This window comes from Salvelinus alpinus, chromosome 31 (genome assembly GCF_045679555.1).
Source record: "Salvelinus alpinus chromosome 31, SLU_Salpinus.1, whole genome shotgun sequence".
In the NCBI taxonomy this organism is placed as follows: domain Eukaryota; kingdom Metazoa; phylum Chordata; class Actinopteri; order Salmoniformes; family Salmonidae; genus Salvelinus; species Salvelinus alpinus.
The window spans coordinates 15,708,577-15,732,726 of NC_092116.1; the positions used below are offsets into that span (position 1 = coordinate 15,708,577).

The 24,150-nt window shown below is 48.1% G+C and overlaps 1 protein-coding gene across 1 annotated transcript in view; it reads right to left on the reverse strand.

Annotated features, from left to right (window-relative positions):
- Nucleotides 1–24,150, reverse strand: part of fgf11a (fibroblast growth factor 11a) — a 117,315-nt gene that overhangs the window by 57,015 nt on the left and 36,150 nt on the right. The window lies entirely within an intron of this gene.

A 24,150-nucleotide genomic window follows, 5' to 3' on the forward strand; every position in this document is an offset into this window, starting at 1 on the left:
AGGTTGTGGCCCCTGGAATGCGATTGGATCCAATAACGAGTAAAAGATTGCGCCTCATCGGCAGTGGGTGGTCAAACATCAGACACACAGGGTCAGAGTTCAACAATTTGCTTGTTCTGGAGTACAGTTCTAATCCCAAATTAAGCCTCAGACTACACTTTCAAGCTGCTTCTGTACTGGACAGAAGCAGCACTTCTCATGACAGTGGATCTTACGCAATATTACAAAACACTGTCTATAGACACACATTACACAAGCGGTCAAGCACACACACACACACACACACACACACACACACACACACACACACACACACACACACACACACACACACACACACACACACACACACACACACACACACACACACACACACACACACACACACACACACACACACACACTCACACACACACTCACTCCCCCTCCAGTCAAGGTTAAACACAGCAGTAGCTGCTGCAAGTGGTGTGGAGCCGGGGGAGCATGTCAGTCAGACTGGGCTGTGTTCAGCAGGACATCTAGGGGTTCTGGAGAGGGCAGGGGCCAGCCGAAGAGAGCTTCCCCCTCCTGAGTCTGTCCTGCCTGGGCTGGACGAGCTGTCAGGCTGGCCCTGCTGAACCTCCCTGGTTCCGTATGCTAAACACTGCAGCGGCACCACTGCTCTACCACTCCCCCACCACACACACACACACACACACACACACACACACACACACACACACACACACACACACACACATTGCATGTACGCACACACAAACACACACCACACACACACACACACACGTTGCATGTACGCACACACAAACACACACCACACACACGTTGCATGTACGCACACACACACACACAAACACACACCACACAGATACACACACACACACACAGCCCCACCCAGCCGCAGGCGTCACCGCGGCCTGATAGAGAGAGGAGCCATCGATCCAGGATTAGGCCCCTTCAGGACTGCACATGATGTTTTAACATTCTGGGTGAGAAGCAAGGGGGAATAAGCCAAGCCAAGCGGCCACTGGAGTCGTGAGCGGATGAGAAAGCCACCCACAGTCACACACAGGAGGGGAGGGGCTGAGAGAGAGGAGGGGAGGGGAGAAAGAGGGAAGAAGGGAGAGGGGAGAGAGAGAGAGTCAGGGTTATGTTCAGGCCCGTTTTCAGAAACATAACTTTTGCCATTCAAAGGAAGTCTAGTAGTAAGAGACTGTACCAAACATGAATATATTCATTCATCTCACCCATTTAAGTCACAATATTCCCCAGTGTCTCACATCTGACAACTTGACCCATTCCCATTGGTTTCTTTTCCTGGGCTGTGTGTGGTAACTGAAAGCAGAGAGGTCTGAGATGGATGTGTGTGCGTGCGTGTGTGTATGCGTGTGCGTGTGTGCATGCACGCGTGCGTGCGGTCTGAGATGGATGTATGAATGCTGGCAGGTCCCTTCCCAGAGCATGGAAGTGACGGACACATCTAAAGGAATGGGGTTGGCAGGGGGCAGAGGGGTGAGGCAGGCTTGCCAAGGACTGGAGCCGTCACACACACGCTGATGCCCACAGATGGACTTCACTCTACGTGGAACCTCTCTGGCGTTCTTTCTCTTTCTTTCTCCATCTCTCCTGTCTGGTCTCCTCTCTGGCTTGTCTTTTCTGTCTCTCTTTCATTTGCTTGTCTTTCTATACATTCTCTCTCTCTCTGTCTCTCTCTTCATCTCTCTCTCTCTTTCTCTCTCTTTCTCTCAATCGTCCCAGTCCGTGGATGCGTAGTGAGTTATGTGGTTTGGATCCCTCTTAATAATGCCATATATCAACCAATCAGCAGGGGATAACAAGGCATTACTTTTCTCTGCTGAAAGAGAGAGGGAAGAAAGAGAGAGAGGAAGATAGAGGGAGAGATATAAGGAAGCAAGACAGAGGGAGTGAGAGGAAAGAGAGAGATAGATTGAACGAGAAAGACCTAGCATACAACAAGAGATGGAGAGAGAAAGAGAGAAGCAAACGAGGGAAATGAGAGGTAGAGAAGCAAAGCGAGAGAGAGAGAAGGAGGGAGGGATGAGTGGGAATTGCGTGGCTGTGGCGTGGCAGGGTAGGTAAGGGATGACAGAGTTATTTCATTAGGAGAGATTCATACTCTTAATAAAAGAGGAGCGCGCATCACGCCTTCACGACCAACGTCAATAAAGCGCTGAGGCGAGACGCTGCTTAACCAAACCAGCCTGTCTGTCTGTCGGATACACACTGGAGAGCGAGATGGTGCTTAACCAAATCATCCTGTCTGTCTACTGAGACACACTGGAGAGAGATGGTTTAATTTAAATTTGCTTTGGTAAATATGCTTGTTCCAGTTTAGTTGACCTATTCACAGCAGTACAAGGCCATTCAGACAGAATATCAGGAGATAACAGTATTGGATGTGCTGCTGACATTGTTCATTATACTGGTAAAATAGCTCAAATAACTCAAAGTGTATCGGTATGACATAGATTCATTTCCAGGTTCATTCAGTGGTGGAAAAAGAAGATACCTTAACAGAAAATGAGTGAAGTAAAGGTGAAAGTCACCCAGTAAAAACTACTTGAGTAAAAGTATTTGTTTTGAAATATACTCAAGTATCAAAAGTAAAATTATAAATAATTTCTAATTCCTTATTTTAAGGAAACCAGGCGGCACCATTTTGTTTTTCTTATGGATAGCCAGAGGTACACTCCAACACCAGCAGCATACCACTCTGGATCCCACTGCTGGTTTGCTTCTGAAGCTAAGCAGGGTTGGTCCCTGGATGGGAGACCAGATGCTGCTGGAAGTAGTGTTGGAGGGTCAGTAGGAGGCACCCATCTTCTGGTCTAAAAAAAATATCCTAGGGCAGTGATTGGGGACATTGCCCTGTGTAGGGCGCTGTCTTTTGGATGGGATGCTAAATGGGTGTCCTCACTCTCTGAGGTCATTAAAGATCCCATGGCACTTATCGTAAGAGTAGGGGTGTTAACCCCGGTGTCCTGGCTAAATTCCCAATCTGGCCCTCAACCATCACGGTCACCTAATAATCCCCAGTTTACAATTGGCTCTTTCATCCCCCTCCTCTCCCCTGTAACTATTCCCCAGGTCGTTGCTGCAAATGAGAACGTGTTCTCAGTCAACTTACCTGGTAAAATAACGGTAAAATAAAAATAAAATAAATAAAATAATGATCCCCAGTTTACATTTGGCTCATTCATCCCCCTCCTCTCCCCTGTAACTCTTCCCCAGGTTGTTGCTGTAAATGAGAATGTGTTCTCAGTCAACTTACCTGGTGTAATCAGGGTAAAAAAAAAAGTGTGTGAATTGGACCATTGTCCTGTCCTGCTAAGGATTCAAAATGTAATGAGTACTTTTGGGTGTCAGTGAAAATGTATGGAGTAAAAAGTACATTATTTTATTTCGGAATGTAGTGAAGTAAAAGTAATCAAACATATAAATAGTAAACTACAGATAACCCAAAAAACTACTTTCTACTTAAGTACTTTACACTACTGCAATCATTCTTTTTTCTACCTAATACAATCCAGTAATCTTGCTACTGCAGCTCATATTGTATTTGCTCCCACAATCACAGCCTACAGCTGTTAATACACCCACCAACATAGATTTCTACTAGCGTTAATATTTTAATCTGCAACATTTATATCCATGGCAACAGAAGCTGCTGATGAAATAACACCTAACAACAAGCTACCTGTTCTTACCTCAATAACAATACCTGTATCAGTGCTATACCAGAAGCTGATGTTAACCACAGCCATTTCTGCCAGCACAACCCCCCCCATCTCTGTTCCTATAACAAAAGTTTAGAGACCTGCTGCAGTAGCTTTCAGGAGGAAGATGCACACACACACGCACACACACACACAGACGCACACACACACACACACACACACACACACACACACACACACACACACACACACACACACACACACACACACACACACACACACACACACACACACACACACACACACACACACACACACACACACACACACACACACACACACACACACACACACACACACCGGAGGCATAAAAAGCTCCAGGTGCATCTTTCATCACATATTCATAATTACGATAAGTGCGCAGATAAATTGCATCAAATGACCATGTCTGCTCTTGGTGGCCCCGTTTGAGTAAGAGTAATGGGGAGAGAGGCAGGCAGAGCCCACATCCTCATGGGCATATTTAGTGGGACCATCAATCATATCTCGCTGTGAAAGACTCCTTCATCATTCATATAGACATGGGTGTGGTGACACTTTAAAACAAACTATTTTCTTGCCGTTGCCGCTGCCGTCGCCACAGCTCTGACTATGATGCCCGCCAACTGCCCACATTTAGGGAAATGGATAATGATAATTCAGGAAATGGATTTATAGGGTGTTGACGAATGAGATGAGAGAAGCTATGCCATGTATTATGCATCTATTAACGTGAAATGCATTCTGGGTAGTAACGGTGTAATACAAGGAGGAAAAATAACCAGGTCCAATTGAATGAAGCCCTGTTGTCACTTCATACAACCGTTCCATTTGTCACTAAAACCACAAAGGAAGTTAAAAGTTTCCCAACAACTCCAGCAGTATTTCTCTACTGACATTGCATTGGCTGGAGAGAGACGACAGCTAGCCAATGACCACAGTACATGTAACACTCGTCGGAAGGATGAGACCAAGGTGCAGCGTGGTACGTGTTCATGCTTCTTTATTAAAAACCGAACACGTTGGGGGCCCCGGACTGGGAACCCTCGTTGCGGGCCCCGGACTGGGAACCCTCGCTGCGGGCCCCGGACTGGGGACCCTCTTTGCAGGCCCTGGACTGGGGACCCTCGTTGCAAACCCCGGACTGGGGACCGTCACTGGAGGCTCCGGACTGGGGACCGTCGCTGGAGGCTCCGGACTGGAGGCCGTCGCTGGAGGCTCCGGACTGGAGGCTGTCGTTGGAGGCTCCGGTCTGGAGACCGTCTCTGGAGGCTCCGGACTGGAGACCGCCGCTGGAGGCTCCGTGCCATGGATCATCACTGGAGGCTTCGTGCCATGGATCATCACTGGAGGCTTCGTGCCATGGATCATCACTAGAGGCTTCCTGCCATGGATCATCACTGGAGGCTTCGTGCCATGGATCATCACTGGAGGCTTCGTGCCATGGATCATCACTGGGCCGTGGAGACGCACTGGAGGTCTGGAGAGCAGAGCTGGCACAACCCGTCCTGGCTGGATGCTCACCCTAGCCCGGCAACTGCGGGGCGTTAGCACAGGACGCACTGGGCTGTGAGAGCACACCGGAGACACTGTGCGTAGAGCCAGCGCAGGATATACTGGGCCGGGGAGGCACACTTCAGGTCTGGAACGTAGAGCTGGCACCACCCTTCCTGGCTGGATGCTCACCCTAGCCCGGCAACTGCGTGGTGCTGGCACAGGACGTACTGGGCTGTGGACACGCACCGGAGACACAGCGCGCAATCTCCTCGTGTGCCCCACCAAATTTTTTGGGGGGGAATGGCTTTTCGGGCTTCCGTGCTAGCCGTGTCCCCTCGTAACGCTGGGCCCCCTTTCTAGCTGCCTCCACCTTCCGAGCTGCTTCCACCTGTTCCCATGGGAGTCAATCCCTTCCGGCCAGGATCTCCTCCCACATCCAGGATCCTTTGCCGTCCAGGATGTCCTCCCATGTCCAGTCCTCCTTACCACGCTGCTTGGTCTTATTGTGGTGGGATGTTCTGTAACCAAGGTGCAGCGTGGTACGTGTTCATGCTTCTTTATTAAAAACCCGAACACCAAACAAAACAACAAAAGAACAACGAACGTAACGTCTTGAAGGCTCACCAGAGCTAACAAAAACAACGACCCACAACCTAAGGTGGCAAAACAGGCTGCCTAAGTATGATTCCCAACCAGAGACAACGATAGACAGCTGTCCCTGATTGAGAACCATACCCGGCCAAAACATAGAAACACAAATCATAGAAATAAAGAAGATAGAATGCCCACCCAAATCACACCCTGACCAAACCAAATAGACATATAAAAAAGGCTCTCTAAGGTCAGGGCGTGACAGTACACATCTCTTGGGCTATATCCTGTTCACCTAAATAGTGTATTTGGAAATAGGGTGCCATGTTAGGATATAGAAAAGAAATTGACAGAAAACTATGGAAAAGTGTGTGAGCGCTTAGTGAGATACATTTGGTTGGCTGTCTCAGTCTAATTCCATAGTATCTGGTTTTATAGTATCCCAGGGCAAGGACCAGAGGCATACAATGTGTCTGGTTTTATAGTATCCCAGGGCAAGGACCAGAGACATGCAATGTGTGTCACGCCCTGACCATAGAGAGCCTTTTATTCTCTATGTTGGTTAGGTCAGGGTGTGACTAGGGTGGGTTATCTAGGTTGTTTTATGTCTATGTTGGCCTGGTATGGTTCCCAATCAGAGGCAGCTGTTTATCGTTGTCTCTGATTGGGGATCATATTTAGGCAGCCATTTCCCCACTGTTTTTTTGTGGGATCTTGTTTTGAGTTAGTGCATGTGCGCCTCTGATGTTACGGTTCGGTGTTTGTTTCCTTTTTGTTTTGAAAGTTTCACCTAAATAGAGATGTGGAACTCAGAGCACGCTGCGCCTTGGTCCGTTTCTCCACACGACCGTGACAATGTGTCTGGTTTTATAGTATCCCAGGGCAAGGACCAGAGCCATACAATGTGTCTGGTTCTATATCCCAGGGCAAGGACCAGAGCCATACAATGTGTCTGGTTTTATAGTATCCCAGGGCAAGGACCAGAGCCATACAATGTGTCTGGGTCTATATCCCAGGGCAAGGACCAGAGACAGACAATGGAAGGAAGAAGCAGAGAGGATCAGAGACACAAGCAATACAACACATTTCCATCTACTTTCTGAAAGGCAGTCACACACACACACACACACACACACACACATACACATACATATATATATGCATACAAACAACCACACACACATATACAGTTGAAGTCGAAAGTTTACATACACCTTAGCCAAGTACATTTAAACTCAGTTTTTCACAATTCCTGACATTAAATCCGAGTAAAAATTCCCTGTCTTTGGCCAGTTAGGATCACCACTATATTTACAAATGTGAAATGTCAGAATAATAGTAGAGAGAACGATTTATTTCAGCTTTAATATCTTTCATCACATTCCCAGTGGGTCAGAAGTTTACATACACTCAATTAGTATTTGGTAGCATTGCCTTTAAATTGTTTAACTTGGGTCAAACATTTCAGGTAGCCTTCCACAAGCTTCCCACAATAAGTTGGGTGAATTTTGTCCCATTCCTCCTGACAGAGCTGGTGTAACTGAGTCAGGTTTGTAAGCCTCCTTGCTCGCACACACTTTTTCAGTTCTGCCCACACATTTTCTATGGGATTGAGGTCAGGGCTTTGGGATGGCCACCCCAATACCTTGACTTTGTTGTCCTTAAGAAATTTTGCCACAACTTTGGAAGTATGCTTGGGGTCATTGTCCATTTGGAAGACCCATTTGCGACCAAGCTTTAACTTCCTGACTGTTGTCTTGAGATATTGCTTCAGTATATCCACATAATTTTCCATCCTCATGATGCCATCTATTTTGTGAAGTACACCAGTTCCTCCTGCAGCAAAGCACCCCCACAACATGATGCTGCCACCCCCGTGCATCACAGTTGGGATAGTGTTCTTTGGCTTGCAAGCTTCCCCCCTTTTCATCCAAACATAACGATGGTCATTATGGCCAAACAGTTCTATTTTTGTTTCATCAGACCAGAGGACATTTCTCCAAAAAGTTTGATCTTTGTCCCCAAGTGCAGTTGCAAACTGTAGTCTGGCTTTTTTATGGCAGTTTTGAAGCAGGTTATGTCAATATAGGACTTGTTTTACTGTGGATAGATACTTTTGTACCCGTTTCCTCCAGCATCTTCACAAGGTAGGCAGTTAACCCACTGTTTCTAGGCCGTCATTGAAAATAAGAATTTGTTCTTAACTGACTTGCCTAGTTAAATAAACTTCTTATGGCTGCAAGTTTTAGAAACTTCAGAGTGTTTTCTATCCAATACTAATAATAATATGCATATATTAGCAACTATGACATAGGAGCAGGCCGTTTACTCTGGGCACCTCTGTGCACCTTTCATCCAAGCTACTCAATACTGCCCCTTCAGCCATAAGAAGTTAAATAAAGGTAAAAAATACAATTGTCTTTTTTTTTTTTAAAGGGTCCTTTGCCGATGTTCTGGGATTGATTTGCACTTTTCGCACCAAAGTACATTAATCTCTAGGCGACAGAACGCGTCTCCTTCCTGAGCCGTATGATGGCTGCATTGTCCCATGGTGTTTATACTTGCGTACTATTGTTTGTACAGATGAATGTGGTATCTTCAGGCGTTTGGAAATTGCTCCCAAGGATGAACCAGACTTGTGGAGGTCTACAAATTTTTGTGGAGGCCTTGGCTGATTTCTTTTGATTTTCCTGTGATGTCAAGCAAAGAGGCACTGAGTTTGAAGGTAGGCCTTGAAATACATCCACAGGTCCACCTCCAAATGACTCAAATTATGTCAATTAGCCTATCAGATGCTTCTAAAGGCATGACATAATTTTCTGAATTTTTCCAAACTGTTTAAAGGCACAGTCAACTTAGTGTATGTAAACTTCTGATGCAGTAAATTATAAGTGAAATAATCTGTCTGTAAACAATTGTTGGAAATTACTTGTGTCATGCACAAAGTAGATGTCCTAACCGACTTGCCAAAACTATAGTTAGTTAACAAGAAATTTGTGGAGTGGTTGAAAAACGAGTTTTAATGACTCCAACCTAAGTGTATGTAAACTTCCGACTCCAACTGTGTACACACACACACACACACACACACACACACACACACACACTCGCTGAGAGGTCAGAGTGAGGGAGAGGAGTAGCTGTTGAAGATTAATTAAAGAGAGACTGATGAACAGTTTGTTCTCTTTGGCTGTAAAGCTGAATGGTTTGTAGCTTAACGAACGGCAGAATAATTAAGGCAAAGAGAAAGAGTGAGCGAGAAAAAGGAGAAAGGGGGAGGAAAAGCAGCTGTCAGAGAAATGAGTGAGAGATGGGCTACAGAGGAAGAGATGGGGGAGGGTGAAGGGGAAGATTGATAAGGTCGGAGAGAGAGGAAGAGAAGATAGGAAAAGAAGAAAGAAAGAGGGAGAGGGACGGAGGGGGGTGACAGTGCTTAGTAAGAGAGAAGTTTCCCTTGGGGGCTGTCGTATTTGGGGGAGAAAAAAGAGAGAGGAGGAGAGAGAGAAAAGACAGACTGATGGACAGACAGGAGGATAGAGTGACAGACAGATGGAAAGAGCTAAAGAGAGAGAGGGGGAGAGAAAGGTGTGAAGGAGAGAGCCTTGTGGAGGTTTCCCATGACTTTAACAATTAGACCCACAGTGCTCTGGTGTCTGGCCTCCACCCAGAACCTGACAGGGCCAGGAGGAGGGGAGAGAGAGAGAGAGAACGAGATCAAGGAAAGAGATAGGGGAGAGAGAACATGAGAAAACAGAGGGAGAGGAGTGGAGGAAAAGGAGGTGGGAGGCAGCGAGAGAGAACGTGATAAAGGAAAAAGGGAGAGGGGCAGAGGGAGGGGAGAGGGAGGAAGGGAGAGAGAATGTGAGAAAAGAGAAAGAAGAGGGCAGGGATGAAGGGAGCGGGAGAAGGAGAGGGGGCAGAGGGAGCAAAAGAGAGGGAAGAAAATATATCTGGCTATAGCTCTGATGTTACAACTTGCAACGTTAAAGGGTGTCAAAGTTGGAGTGCTGCCAAATTGCAGATACTACAGTGAGGATTTCTCCCAGGCGTTCCATCCGTCACTTGCATGAATACAGAAATTGGTTATTAGAAAAGCACAAACATAAAAATGTCCATCACAGATGCTACAAAATAAAATAGGCACCATACTTTTCTTTCACCTCTTTAAAATACACTGAACAAAAATGTAAAGTGTTGGTCCCATATTTCATGAGCTGAAATAAAAGATCCCAGAAATGTTCCATATGCTCAAATTTTGTGCATTAATGTGTTTACATTCCTCTTAGTGAGCATTTTTCCTATGCCAAGATAATCCATCCTACCTGACAGGTGTGGCATATCAATAAGCTGATTAAACAGCATGCTCATTACACAGGTGCACCTTGTGTTGGGGACAATAAAATGTCACTCTAAAATTTGCAGATTTGTGGCACAACACAATGCCACAGATGTCTCATGTTTTGAGGCACCGTGCAATCGGCATGCGAACTGCAGGAATGTCCACCAGAGCTGTTACCAGAGAATTGAATATTAATTTCAGAGAATTTTGCAGTACGTCCAACCGGCCTCACAACCTCGTCGTGTGGGCAACCGATTTGTTGATGTCAACGTTGTGAACAGAGTGTTCCATGGTGGTGGTGGGGTTATGGTATGGGCAGGCATAAACAACGGACAATAAACACAATTGCATTTTATCGATGGCAATTTGAATGCACAAAAATACTGTGATGAAGTCCTGAGGCCCATTGTGAGTCACATTTTTTTAAGGTATCTGTGACCAATAGATGCATATCTGTATTCCCAGTTATGTGAACTCCATAGATTAGGGCCTAATGAATATTTTTTCATTTGACTTATTTCCTGATATGAACTTTAGCTTGCGTTTATGTTTTTGTTCAGTATAGTTTAATACCCATATTTCTGCTCTTCAACAGGAAAATGATGCACTCTGGTAATGTGAGTGGTCTGACCTTTTGAGCGATAAATACTGTATATTCCCTTAAGTGCCATTACAGGCAGGCAGATACAAGCCAACAGTCTGCCTCTGTAACCTCTGTCCCATCGCTCTCAGGATGACAGTCACTGCATAGCATCATTCTACAGTGTGACTCACAATAACATACAACTCTGTATATTTCACAGTCAACAGTTAGCACTGCTTCCAGAAACCTAATCATATCACCTGGAAATTCCTATTGTGAATTGAGACTGTGTACTCCCACTGCAGTGCTACTGCCCTGTGTCTGACTCACTGTGCTAAGGAGAGGCAATGTGTGGCTGCCAGTGGGTGAACTTACAGACAGACGCACTTGCAAGCACTTACACACACACACACACACACACGCACACACACACACACGTCTCTCTCCCAGCAGTTAAGAAGTCGTCCAGTCGTCTGTGTGTGTTTACTAGCGAGTGTGTTTGTGTTTAACAATGAGTGTGCGATAGTGAGTGTGGGTGTGTGTTTATCAGTAAGTGTGTGTGTGTGTGTGTTGTTGGCACAGCAGTGTGACAAAGATGGAAGGGGTGGAATGACCCTGTGATGGACCAGTGTTCTCTTGCGTCAGTGCCCTTTGACCCGTGTTGCGTGTAGCGGCGGACATGCTCTCCCACAATGCATTAGTTAATGACCGCCGTACCGTCCGCCCAGTGAGAACCATCCGCCCGTCATCAGTGTACAGAGGTGTGTGTGTGTGTGTGTGAGAGAGAGAGAGAGGGGGGGGGGGGGGGGGAGAAGGGGAGAGAGAGAAGGAGAGGGAGAGTAGGTGAAGATGAGAGAGTAGGTGAAGATGAGAGAGAGAATCCAGGATATGTAGGTGTCTATGTATCCTGGAGCCATGCCGATTGGGACACCTACCTGGAACCATGCCGTATGGGACACCTACCTGGAACCATGCCGTATGGGACACCTAACTGGAGCCATGCCGTATGGGACACCTAACTGGAGCCATGCCGTATGGGACACCTACCTGGAGCCATGCCGTATGGGACACCTACCTGGAGCCATGCCGTATGGGACACCTAACTGGAGCCATGCCGTATGGGACACCTACCTGGAGCCATGCCGTATGGGACACCTACCTGGAGCCATGCCGTATGGGACACCTACCTGGAGCCATGCCGTATGGGACACCTAACTGGAGCCATGCCATATGGGACACCTACCTGGAGCCATGCCGTATGGGACACCTACCTGGAGCCATGCCGTATGGGACACCTAACTGGAGCCATGCCGTATGGGACACCTAACTGGAGCCATGCCGTATGGGACACCTACCTGGAGCCATGCCGTATGGGACACCTACCTGGAGCCATGCCGTATGGGACACCTAACTGGAGCCATGCCGTATGGGACACCTAACTGGAGCCATGCCGTATGGGACACCTACCTGGAGCCATGCCGTATGGGACACCTACCTGGAGCCATGCCGTATGGGACACCTACCTGGAACCATGCTGTATGGGACACCTAACTGGAGCCATGCCGTATGGGACACCTACCTGGAGCCATGCTGTATGGGACACCTACCTGGAGCCATGCCGTATGGGACACCTAACTAAATGTGTGCGTGTCTGGTCGTCTCTAAGTGTGTGTTTGAGTGAGTGCACTACGCGTCTTAATCAGTGGCGTAGATATCTGTATGGACCTGTTGGCAGCAGTGCACCGGATGAGAGAACAGAACACACCCGACAGTAAGAAGAGAAAATGTAATAAGAACCACAACAGAGGTGAAGAACAACAGAAGGATAAAAAAGAGAACAGCAGAGGAAACGGGTGTTTGCCTGTGGCCTGACAGCACTGAGCTGTTTTATTGTCTCAGCTCAACAAGGCAGCCAAGACACTGAGAACAGAGGGATGAGAGGGAGAGAGGAAAGCGAGAGGGGGAAGAGGATGAAGTGGACACTTGTCTGCAGTCCCACCCCTCCCTCTCTCTCTCTTTCCTCCAGCTCTCTCTATCTCTCCTTCTCTTCCTCACTCTCTTTTAAACCTCTCACCCCTTCTCTCTTTCTCTCTCTCCCTCTAAATACATAGACTCTCTCCTCTGCCTCAAGCCCAGAGTAGTCTCTTTCCATCCCTCTGTCCTCCTCTCTTTCTTTCTAGCGGTGATTTGAAGCCACGGCAGTGGGACATGGACCACAATGCTAATCAGCTTTCTCTATGGTGTACATCTCTCTCTCAATTCAATTTCAATTTAATTTGGATAATTAGCGGGTATCGGCCTAATTCTGCTCTCTCTCTCTCTCTCTCTCTCTCTCTCTCTCTCTCTCTCTCTCTCTCTCTCTCTCTCTCTCTCTCTCTCTCTCTCTCTCTCTCTCTCTCTCTCGGTGCATGCTGGGTGTTTTTGGAGTCTGAGTGTTTGGTGTGGAAAGCTCTATCCTAACTAACTTTCTTGATTCTTTTCTTTACATGTTATTTTCTATGGTGGAGGGTTAATGCAATATTTGTTTTTGGCGGTATCCAAAGTTTTTTTTTCAAAGTTAGGGTGGAAGAGGACAGAGTAACTTTCCTGGGGGTTGGAAGGTGTAGTGTGCGCAATGGCTTCTCAGCCTAGCGCGGAGGAGACGCTGTCTATACAGCATGGATTCAGGTGTGTTCCTGAGAACGGAGTTAAGGTGGAGGAGGTTCTGCTCGCGGTCGGTGAACAGGTAGGAGCTGAGTTTATACATTCTGCTTCTAGAATGAACAAAGCTGTGGTTGTGTTCATGAAAAGGGCTAATTTGGTCGGTAGGCTAATTGCTAGCGGAATATTTGTAAGGGATGTGTTGGTGTCAATTTCACCTCTCTCTACCCCTTCAACAAGAGTTGTAGTGGCAAATTTGCCTCCGTTTATCACGGATGGTCAAATTAGGAAAGAGCTGAGTCGTTTTGGTAAGTTTGCTAGCGGTTTCCGTGTACTGTCAGCAGGGTTTCAGGCAGATGCCGTTAAACACGTTGTTTCGTTCCGGAGGCAAGTGTTTATGTTTCTGAACAACAACGAGCAACAGCTAAATGTGCATTTTAAAGTGAGGCATGGGGAGGGGCTCTATGCAGGTTTTGCCAGCACAGATAGTCTACGGTGTTTTGAATGTGGGGATTTGGGGCACAAGAGCTTTGCGTGCCCACATAAAGGCCGTAGACAAGGTGAGGATACAAGCGCAAATGGGGGAAATCGAGGTCAAAATGCAGGGGGTAAGGAGATGCAGACAGCAGAGGCTGGGCCTAGTCAGTCTAGAGATGGTGGTGTAGATGAGGCTGGGCCTAGTCAGGCTAGAGATGGTAGGGTAGTGGAGGCTGGGTCTAGTCAGGCTAGAGATGGTGGAGAAGCAGAGGCTGGGTCTAGTCAGGCTAGAGATGGTGGGGTAGCTGAGGCTGGGCCTAGTTATGCTATGGAGGGTGGTGTAGAGGGTGCTGGGTCTAGGCAGGCTATGGATGGTGGTATAGCAGAGGCTGAGTCTAGTCAAGCTATGGATGGTGGGGTAGCTGAGGCTGGCCCAAGTCATGCTATGGAGGGTGGTGTAGATGATGCTGGGCCGAGTCATGCTATGGAGGGTGGTGCAGATGATGCTGGGCCGAGTCATGCTATGGAGGGTGGTGTAGATGATACTGGGTCTAGTCAGGTTATTCTAGTGGATGAGGAGAGTATAGTGGGGAAGTGTAAGAGATTAGGGGGGGAGGAGGAGGGTGTCAAGAGGAAAAGGAAAAAGGGTGTGGACAAAGGCACCATGGAAATGTTGCCTGTTGCTGTGGGTGAGGCCCTAACCAGAGAGAAAGAGCAGGTGGTCAGGGTGGGAGATAGAGAAGAGGAGGAAAATGAGTCTGAGGAAGAGGATGAGGAGTTATTTTTTTCAGACTCCTCTTCAATTGGCCCGGAGCTGACAGCCAGTCAACCAGAGGGGTCTAAGTACACGTTGAGAGAACTGACAAGGTTCCTGAATGAGACTAAGGGGAAAAAAGTTAATCTTGAGGCTTTTTTTCCTGATTCTAGAAAGTTTGTAAGATCAGTACAACATGCTATGAGAAATGAGGGGCATGGTGTCCTCTCACCCAAGAAACGGTTTAGGTTGAGGAAGTGGGTCACAACAGTGCGTAAAGGTTTACCTTCAGACACTGTTTAAATGTTTAATTTCTTACTGACACTGGGGCTTTTTGAGCTTTCCTATTGGTCTATTTCTCTGCTGGCTTTTCTCCCACTTCTTATGGAGACTCTTCGGGTAGGCTCGCTTAATATAAATGGTGCCAGAGATGCGGGAAAGAGGAGTGTGTTGGGTGAATATGTAAAACAAAAGAAAGTACAGGTGTTGTTTCTGCAGGAGACGCATAGTGATGTGGTGAATGAAGTTGATTGGGGGCTCTGGTGGAAAGGGGCAAGTGTGTTGAGCCATGGGACAAATCTTAGTGCAGGGGTGGCAGTCCTTTTTGCACCGGGTCTGGCTGTAAAAATTTGCTCCTCAAAGGAGGTGTGTAGGGGCAGGTTGCTTGTTGTTAAAGCAGAGATTAACAACATGGGTTTTGTCTTTATAAATGTGTATGCGCCTAACACAGGGAGAGAAAGAGGGGTTCTATTTGGGAGTCTTAGACAGGAACTCTCACAAGTAGCGCCTGAGGAGACGCTGGTGATCGGAGGTGACTGGAACTGTACAATGGATTTTACAAAAGACAGAAATGGGGAAGAGCCTCATTCAGTGTCAGTGGGAGTGTTAAGGGACATCTTTAATCAGTTTGACCTAGTGGATGTTTGGAGAACTAAACATCCAAACACAAGACAGTATACGTGGGTGAAGGTTTTTGGGGCTAGGGTGAGTGCAGCCCGACTTGATCGTTTTTACATGTCCAGGAATCAGAGCAATAGGCTGCTGGGTGCTACCATTCTCCCAGTGGGGTTTTCGGATCACCACATAACCATGGCTCGGCTGTCTATTTCACCAGGGCCCCGGCAGGCATCTTATTGGAAGTTCAATGTAAAGCTCTTACAAGATGCCACTTTTTGCTCAGGTTTCCAGACTTTTTGGGAAAGATGGGGGCAGCGAAGAGAGGAGTATGAGTCTCTGAGTCAATGGTGGGATGTGGGGAAAGTGCAAATTCGGCTTTTCTGTCAACAGTACACAGCTCTCTCATCCTCAGAGGCTAGGAGAGTATTGGGGGAACTAGAGCGGTGTATTAGTGAGATGGAGGTAGAGATGGTGGGGCAAGGCAATGTAGGCCTCCAGGCTAACTTAGCCGAATTACGTAGGGACCTGGGTAGTTTTTTCCAGGTTAAAGCAAAGGGAGCACTTGTAAGAGCTAGGTTCTCCATGCTCAAGGAGATGGATGCTCCCAGCTCCTTCTTCTTTGGTTTGGAAAGACAGAGCAGTGAAGCCAAGGGTATGCATTGTCTACGGCTGTCTGATGGGCGGGTGACCTCTGTGGTGGGGGAGATGCGGGAGCGGACTGTGGAGTTTTATACTGAATTGTATAGGGCAGAAATGTGTGATCCTATGTGTGCTCAGGTCTTGTTCGCAGGACTCCCTAAGCTCTCTCGGGCACAGAGGGATGAAATGGACATTCCTCTGTTGTCACATGAACTGGCAGAGGCCGTAACCCAGATGTCCCCCGGTCGTGCACCCGGGGTCGATGGACTTCCAGTGGAGTTTTACAAAAAATTCTGGGGAACTATTGGACAGGATTTCTTTTGCGTGTTGCGTGAATGCGTCGAGGTAGGAGAGTTGCCGATGAGCTGCCGTCGGGCGGCACTGACTCTCCTGCCCAAAAAAGGGGACTTGTGTGAACTTAAGAACTGGAGGCCTGTGGCATTACTCTGTGCGGACTATAAGATATTTGCCAAGGTCCTCTCTAACAGACTGAAGTCCCATCTGGACTCTATAATACACAAGGACCAGACATATTGTGTACCGGGACGCTCAATCACGGACAACTTGTTCTTGATTAGGGACATGTTGGACTTGTCGAGAGGTTCTAATGTGAACTTTGGACTGGTCTCTTTAGATCAAGAGAAGGCTTTTGATAGAGTGGATCATGAGTATCTGTTTAATGTGATGTCTGTGTTTGGGTTTGGGAAGAGCTTTGTGAACTGTGTGAAGCTGTTGTATGCTGGGGCGTCATGTATGGTTAAGGTGGGAGGGGCGCTCAGTAGGCCTGTCTGGGTGAGACGGGGCATTAGACAAGGATGCCCTCTATCTGGGCAGCTGTACACACTAGCCATTGAGCCTTTTTTAGGACTGCTACGCAGGAGACTGCGGGGAGTGTGCTGGACAGGCATGGGTGTGGTGACAGGAATAGCAGTCTCAGCATATGCAGATGATGTTTCTGTGATGGTCAGGGATGGGCAAGATATGCAGGAACTAGAGACCAGTCTGAAGGTGTACGAGGGAGCTTCATCAGCTAAGGTAAACTGGGGAAAGAGCAAAGCTCTGTTATGTGGGGCATGGGGGGATAGGGCTCCTCCTCTGCTTCCAGGGGGTTTGCAGTGGGGTTGTGAAGGGCTTAAAGTGTTGGGGGTGTACCTGGGCTCGGAGAGGTGGGTCAGCAAGAACTGGGAGGGGCTGTCACAGGCAGTGGTGTCAAGACTGGCCAGGTGGAGGTGGCTCCTGTCCCAAGTGTCATATAGAGGGAGGGTGCTGATAATCAACAACCTGGTGGCATCTTCCTTGTGGCATAAACTGGCTGTCCTCAACCCCCCCGCCGGTCTGCTTGCAGACCTGCAACGCAAGCTGGTGGACTTCTTTTGGTCGGGCCATCACTGGCTGAAGGCAGCAGTGTTGTACATGACCGTCCACGAAGGAGGACAGGGCCTGGTGGAACTGGAGAGCAGGATGGCTGCTTTCCGGCTAAAGGCGGTGCAGAGACTGCTGTACCATACTGATGTTGGCTGGAGGGAACCAGCATGCGCGCTGCTGAGGAGAGCTGGCGGATTAGGGTTGGACCGGCAGCTGTTCCTCATGAAGCTGGAGAGGCTGAGTACAGCAGGTCTCTCAGAGTTTTACTCTGCGGTGCTGAGGGCCTGGCAGCTGCTAAGGCCCACACGAGAAGGGGGTGTGGAGCCTGGGCAGTGGGTGTGGGAGGAGCCTATTTTCCACAACCCAGCCATCCCTTTGAGATCGGTTCAGTCGGCCACCCTGCAGAGGCAACTGATGGCAGGGGGTTTACAAAGGCTAGGTGACCTGAGACTGCTGGGAGAGGAGGGGTGGAAAACCCCTGAGGTCTTGGCGCAACAAACAGGAATAACGTCTCTTAGGCTGCTGGAGAGATTCCTGGAGGAGGTCCAGGAGGCACTGTCTGAGCCGGTAAGGGGGGTGTTTGAGAGGCCAAAGGGAGAGGGGCCACCAATGTTTCCGCCACTGCAGGTGACGGCAGAGACTGGAGACTGGCAAGGGGGTCTGGAGGACTTGTTAGATTTTAACACTCCGAGCCTGGGGGAGTTTGAGGGGGTGGGAGGTAAAGCCATCTACAACCTCTGCGTTAAGGTTAGGAACATTAGAAGCCTAACAGGAGTGAAGGCACATCAGTGGCAGGGGGTATGTGGGGCGGAGAGTATGGTGGGTTTTAGATGGAGGGCGCTCTACAAACCCCCAGTACCAAAGAGGTCAGGGGACCTCCAGTGGAGGGTTCTTCATGGAGCCCTGGCCACTAACAGCTGGTTGGCACGGGTTGATCCGGGAATTGGGCAGGGGTGTCCTTTCTGTCAAATGAAAGAAACTGTGATTCATGTGTTTTCTGTGTGCACCAGGTTAATGCCTTTAATGTCTCTGCTGGAATGTCTGTGTGACAGGTTGGGGGTGGTTTTTGCTGTTGGGATGTTTATAATGGGATACAGGTATTCGAGTAAGGAGAAAGAAAAATGTGTTTTGTTGAATTTTCTGTTTGCTCAGGCAAAATTAGCTATTTGGCTAACAAGGAGAAACAGGGTCAAAGTTGGGGGGATAACAGACCCTTTACTACTGTTTAATGGGATGGTCTCTGCGCGCCTTAGGGTTGAGTTTGAGTTCTATAAACTGATCAAATGTGTGGAGATGTTTGAGGAGATATGGTGTGTTGGGGGGGCTGTCTGTATTGCTGGGGAAGATGTTTTGGATATACGGTTGTAGGAGAGGGTATTGTTTTTGTGTATGGTGATGGTGGTTTGTATCATGTGGTAGATGGAAAGGTGAGTATGGTACATGTATGCAGTACAGGATATATTTTTGTTTTTTTATTTTAGGGGGGGGTGAGTTTTAAATGAAATGAGAATGTTTCAATAAAGAAAGACCAAAAGTCAAAAAGTCTCTCTCTCTCTCTCTCTCTCTCTCTCTCTCTCTCTCTCTCTCTCTCTCTCTCTCTCTCTCTCTCTCTCTCTCTCTCACTCTCTCACTCTCTCACTCTCTCACTCTCTCACTCTCTCTCTCTCACTCACTCCTATTCAATTAAATTCCAAGGGCTTTATTGGCATGGGAAACATATGTTTATATTTCCAAAGCAAATGGAACAGACAAACAAAAGGGAAATAATTAGTGAACATTACAGAGGACATTTCAAATGTTATATTATTGGCTATGTACAGTGCTGTTAAAATGTGCAAGTAGTTGAAATATGAAGGGGAAGATAATTAAACAGATAAATATAGATTGTATTTACAATGTTGTTTGTGCTCCACTAGTTGCCATTTTCTCATGGCAACGGGACACAAATCTTGCTGCTGTGAATACACACTGCGGTATTTCCCCTAACAAATATGGGAGTTTATCAATGTTTGATTTGTTTTCAAAATCTTTGTGGGTCTGTGTGATCTGTGGGAAATATGTGTCTCTAATGTGGCCATACACTTGTCAGGAGGTTAGGAAGTGCAGCTCCATTTCCACCTAATTATGTGAGCAGTGGGAACATAGCCTGTCTTATTTTGAGAGCCAGGTCTGCCTATGGTGGCCTTTTTTCAATAGCAAGGCTATGCTCAATGAGTCTGTACATATTCAAGGATTTTCTTAATTTGGGGTCAGTCACAGTGGTCAGGTATTCTGCGACTGTGTACTATGTTTAAGGCCGGAAGCATTCCAAATTTGATCTGTTTTCTGGTTGATTATTTCCAGTGTGTTAAATAGTTATCTTTTTGCTTTCTCATAATTTGTTTGGGTCCAATTGTGTTTCTGTCCTGGGGCTCTGTAGGTGAGGGCTGGAATGTGTATGCATCACTTCCTTTAGGTGGTTGTAGAATTTAATGGCTCTTTTCTGGATTTTGACAACGTAAAACACCAAATAATGCATTGCAGAGCAGAATTAGGCCGATACCCACTAATGATCAAAATCCAGAAAAGAGCCATTAAATTCTACAACCACCTAAAGGAAGTGATGCATACACAATCCAGCCCTCAGACAGTAATCACTAACCAGGACAGTAATGGACAAGGCATATTGATATTAGGGAGAGGCATGCGCAGCCAAGTGATCATATGGGTCCAGTGAGTGGTTGGGCTGGCTGGGGACACGGCGATTCAGTTAGCAGGCCGGTGCTAGCAAGCTAGCAGTTAGCAGGCCGGGGCTATCAAGCTAGCATAAGGGCCTTAGAGGGACGTCGCGATGAGGGAAAAGTCTGTTTTGCCTCCTCGTGCGGTGACGTCGATAGACCAGTCGTGGAATTAGTAGGGTTCCAAGTAGCAGAGGGGTCCAAGTCCAATTGGCAAAATTGGTATAATGGTCCAAGAAACTGGCCGATGGATCAGCTAACAGTCCAATATGCTCTAGATAGCTAGCAGGCCACGGTTAGCAGAATGGGCCTTCAGGGGACGTCGCGCCTGAGGGGCCTGTTGGGATCCTCGGGCAGATTATGTCGGTATTCCAGGCGTGAAGGATCGGCGGGGTTCCGTGCCCCGTACCGGCAGTAGATGGGGTCCGGATATTGTAGCCGAGGAGTGGGCTTCACGAGTAGCCCAGGAGCCCTAGCCGGGAGATAGGTCTAGCTTGGGCTAGCCCCAGGCTAGTTGTTGCTAGCTCTGGGATGAAAACGTTAGCCAGGAGTAGTCAACCTGGGTTGCGGTTAGCTAGCTGCCATGATCCAGAAGAAAGGGTTCAGAGTTTGCGGTAGGAATCCGGGGATATGGAGAGAAAAATAGGTCCGGTATGCTCTGGTTTGAAACGCGTTGTATAAACTGGTGAGAGCTTTCCGAGCTGACTGATAGCTGGTAGCTGGTAGCTAGTCAGCTAGCTAACTTCAGTTGAGTTCCGATGTAAGTAGAAATACTTTAGAAAAAAAACAGATCCACACCACATTGGGTGAGGCGGGTTGCAGCAGAGTATTTTGAAGTTGAGGTTTAGGAAAAAATGTAAAAGAATGCGAAGAAAAATATATAAAAAGATATATACATTGGACAAGACAAAGACAAAGACAAAGACAAAGACAAAGACAAAGACAAAGATGGCTACGCCATCTTGGATTGTCTGTCCTGCTGTGGTGTTAAGGCTGAGGTAGAGGTCTGAAGTGGGCTGTTCTTTTGGCTTCTCTGTGGGGGTGGCTAGCTCTCTCATGAGTGGTTGATTGTCGCACCTCAGCTTTCTCATCTCCTCGTTCGGTGCTGTTAGCTGTGCCATGTGTTCGTCTCTCTCCTCCTTCAGTGCTGTTAGCTGTGCCATGTGTTCGTCTCTCTCCGCCTTCAGTGCTGTTAGCTGTGCCATGTGTTCCTCTCTCTCCTCCTTCAGTGCTGTTAGCTGTGCCATGTGTTCCTCTCTCTCCTCCTTCAGTGCTGTTAGCTGTGCCATGTGTTCGTCTCTCTCCGCCTTCAGTGCTGTTAGCTGTGCCATGTGTTCGTCTCTCTCCTCCTTCAGTGCTGTTAGCTGTGCCATGTGTTCGTCTCTCTCCGCCTTCAGTGCTGTTAGCTGTGCCATGTGTTCCTCTCTCTCCTCCTTCAGTGCTGTTAGCTGTGCCATGTGTTCGTCTCTCTCCTCCTTCAGTGCTGTTAGCTGTGCCATGTGTTCGTCTCTCTCCGCCTTCAGTGCTGTTAGCTGTGCCATGTGTTCCTCTCTCTCCTCCTTCAGTGCTGTTAGCTGTGCCATGTGTTCCTCTCTCTCCTCCTTCAGTGCTGTTAGCTGTGCCATGTGTGCCTCTCTCTCCTCCTTCAGTTCTGTTAGCTGTGCCATGTGTTCGTCTCTCTCCTCCTTCAGTGCTGTTAGCTGTGCCATGTGTTCGTCTCTCTCCGCCTTCAGTGCTGTTAGCTGTGCCATGTGTTCCTCTCTCTCCTCCTTCAGTGCTGTTAGCTGTGCCATGTGTTCCTCTCTCTCCTCCTTCAGTGCTGTTAGCTGTGCCATGTGTTCCTCTCTCTCCGCCTTCAGTGCTGTTAGCTGTGCCATGTGTTCGTCTCTCTCCTCCTTCAGTGCTGTTAGCTGTGCCATGTGTTCGTCTCTCTCCTCCTTCAGTGCTGTTAGCTGTGCCATGTGTGCCTCTCTCTCCTCCTTCAGTTCTGTTAGCTGTGCCATGTGTTCCTCTCTCTCCTCCTTCAGTGCTGTTAGCTGTGCCATGTGTGCCTCTGTCTCCTCCTTCAGTGCTGTTAGCTGTGCCATGTGTTCGTCTCTCTCCTCCTTCAGTGATGTTAGCTGTGCCATGTGTTCGTCTCTCTCCTCCTTCAGTGCTGTTAGCTGTGCCATGTGTTCCTCTCTCTCCTCCTTCAGTGCTGTTAGCTGTGCCATGTGTGCCTCTCTCTCCTCCTTCAGTTCTGTTAGCTGTGCCATGTGTTCGTCTCTCTCCTCCTTCAGTGCTGTTAGCTGTGCCATGTGTTCGTCTCTCTCCTCCTTCAGTGCTGTTAGCTGTGCCATGTGTTCGTCTCTCTCCTCCTTCAGTGCTGTTAGCTGTGCCATGTGTTCCTCTCGCTCCTCCTTCGGTGCTGTTAGCTGTGCCATGTGTTCCTCTCTCTCCTCCTTCGGTGCTGTTAGCTGTGCCATGTGTTCCTCTCTCTCCTCCTTCGGTGCTGTTAGCTGTGCCATGTGTTCCTCTCTCTCCTCCTTCAGTGCTGTTAGCTGTGCCATGTGTTCGTCTCTCTCCTCCTTCAGTGATGTTAGCTGTGCCATGTGTTCGTCTCTCTCCTCCTTCAGTGCTGTTAGCTGTGCCATGTGTGCCTCTCTCTCCTCCTTCAGTGCTGTTAGCTGTGCCATGTGTTCGTCTCTCTCCTCCTTCAGTGCTGTTAGCTGTGCCATGTGTTCGTCTCTCTCCGCCTTCAGTGCTGTTAGCTGTGCCATGTGTTCGTCTCTCTCCTCCTTCAGTGCTGTTAGCTGTGCCATGTGTTCGTCTCTCTCCTCCTGCAGTGCTGTTAGCTGTGTCATGTGTTCATCTCTCTCCTCCTGCAGTGATGTTAGCTGTGCCATGTGTTCTTCTCCCTCCTCCTTCACTGCTGTTAGCTGTGCCATGTGTTCCTCTCTCTCCTCCTTCAGTGCTGTTAGCTGTGCCATGTGTTCCTCTCTCTCCTTCAGTGCTGTTAGATGGGCTGTGTGTTCCTCTGTTAGCTGTGCCATAAGTTCTCTCACCTCGGACTAGAGTGCAGCCAGCTCTCTCAGACAGCCATCAATCTCCACCTTCAGCCCTCTGAGTACTGTAGTGTGGGGTGGTGTCGTGCTGGTCTGTTTTGTGTGTCTGGGGTGTGTGGACTAGCTCTCTGAGCTCCACCATGTCTCTCTCCAGCTAGGTGAATTTATCTCTCTCAATGATGGAGCAGCAGTGCAGTTGTGGGACCGGGGTGGGTTCTCACTCTCTCTCTTTTCTCCTTCCCTCGCTCTCTCCTTTTCTGTGTCCTTCTCCTTCCCTCTCTCTCTCGCTCTCTTTCTCTTCTTCCCTCTCTCTCTCCCTCTCTCTTTATCCTTCCCTCTCTCTCTTTCTCTCTCCTTCCCTCTCTCTCTCCCTCTCTCTCGCTCTCTCTTTTTCTTCTTCTTCCCTCTATCTCTCCCTCTCTCTTTATCCTTCCCTCTCTCTCTTTCTGCTTCCCTCTCTCTATCTCTCTCTCTCGCTCTCTCACTTTCCGTACTGTGTAATCATATCCTTTACACCATAGTCTCCCAATCTAATCTCATGCATCAATACTCTTTAATTCATCTGATTTGCTGGGACTCTCTCTCTCTCTCTCGGATTCTTTCCTCAATTAATTCACGCCCCAACGCTACACACTCAAGCACAGTCAGTGCACACACACAAACACATGCTCGCACATACACAGTCAGTGCATGCACACGCTCGCACACACACACATGCACAGTCAGTGCATGCACACACACAAACACATGCTCGCACACACACACACATGCACCGTCAGTGCATGCACACACACACACACACACACACCAATCATTCCCTCATCTTGTCGACAGCCCTGCAATCAGCTCAAACAACAAGGGGTGAAAAAT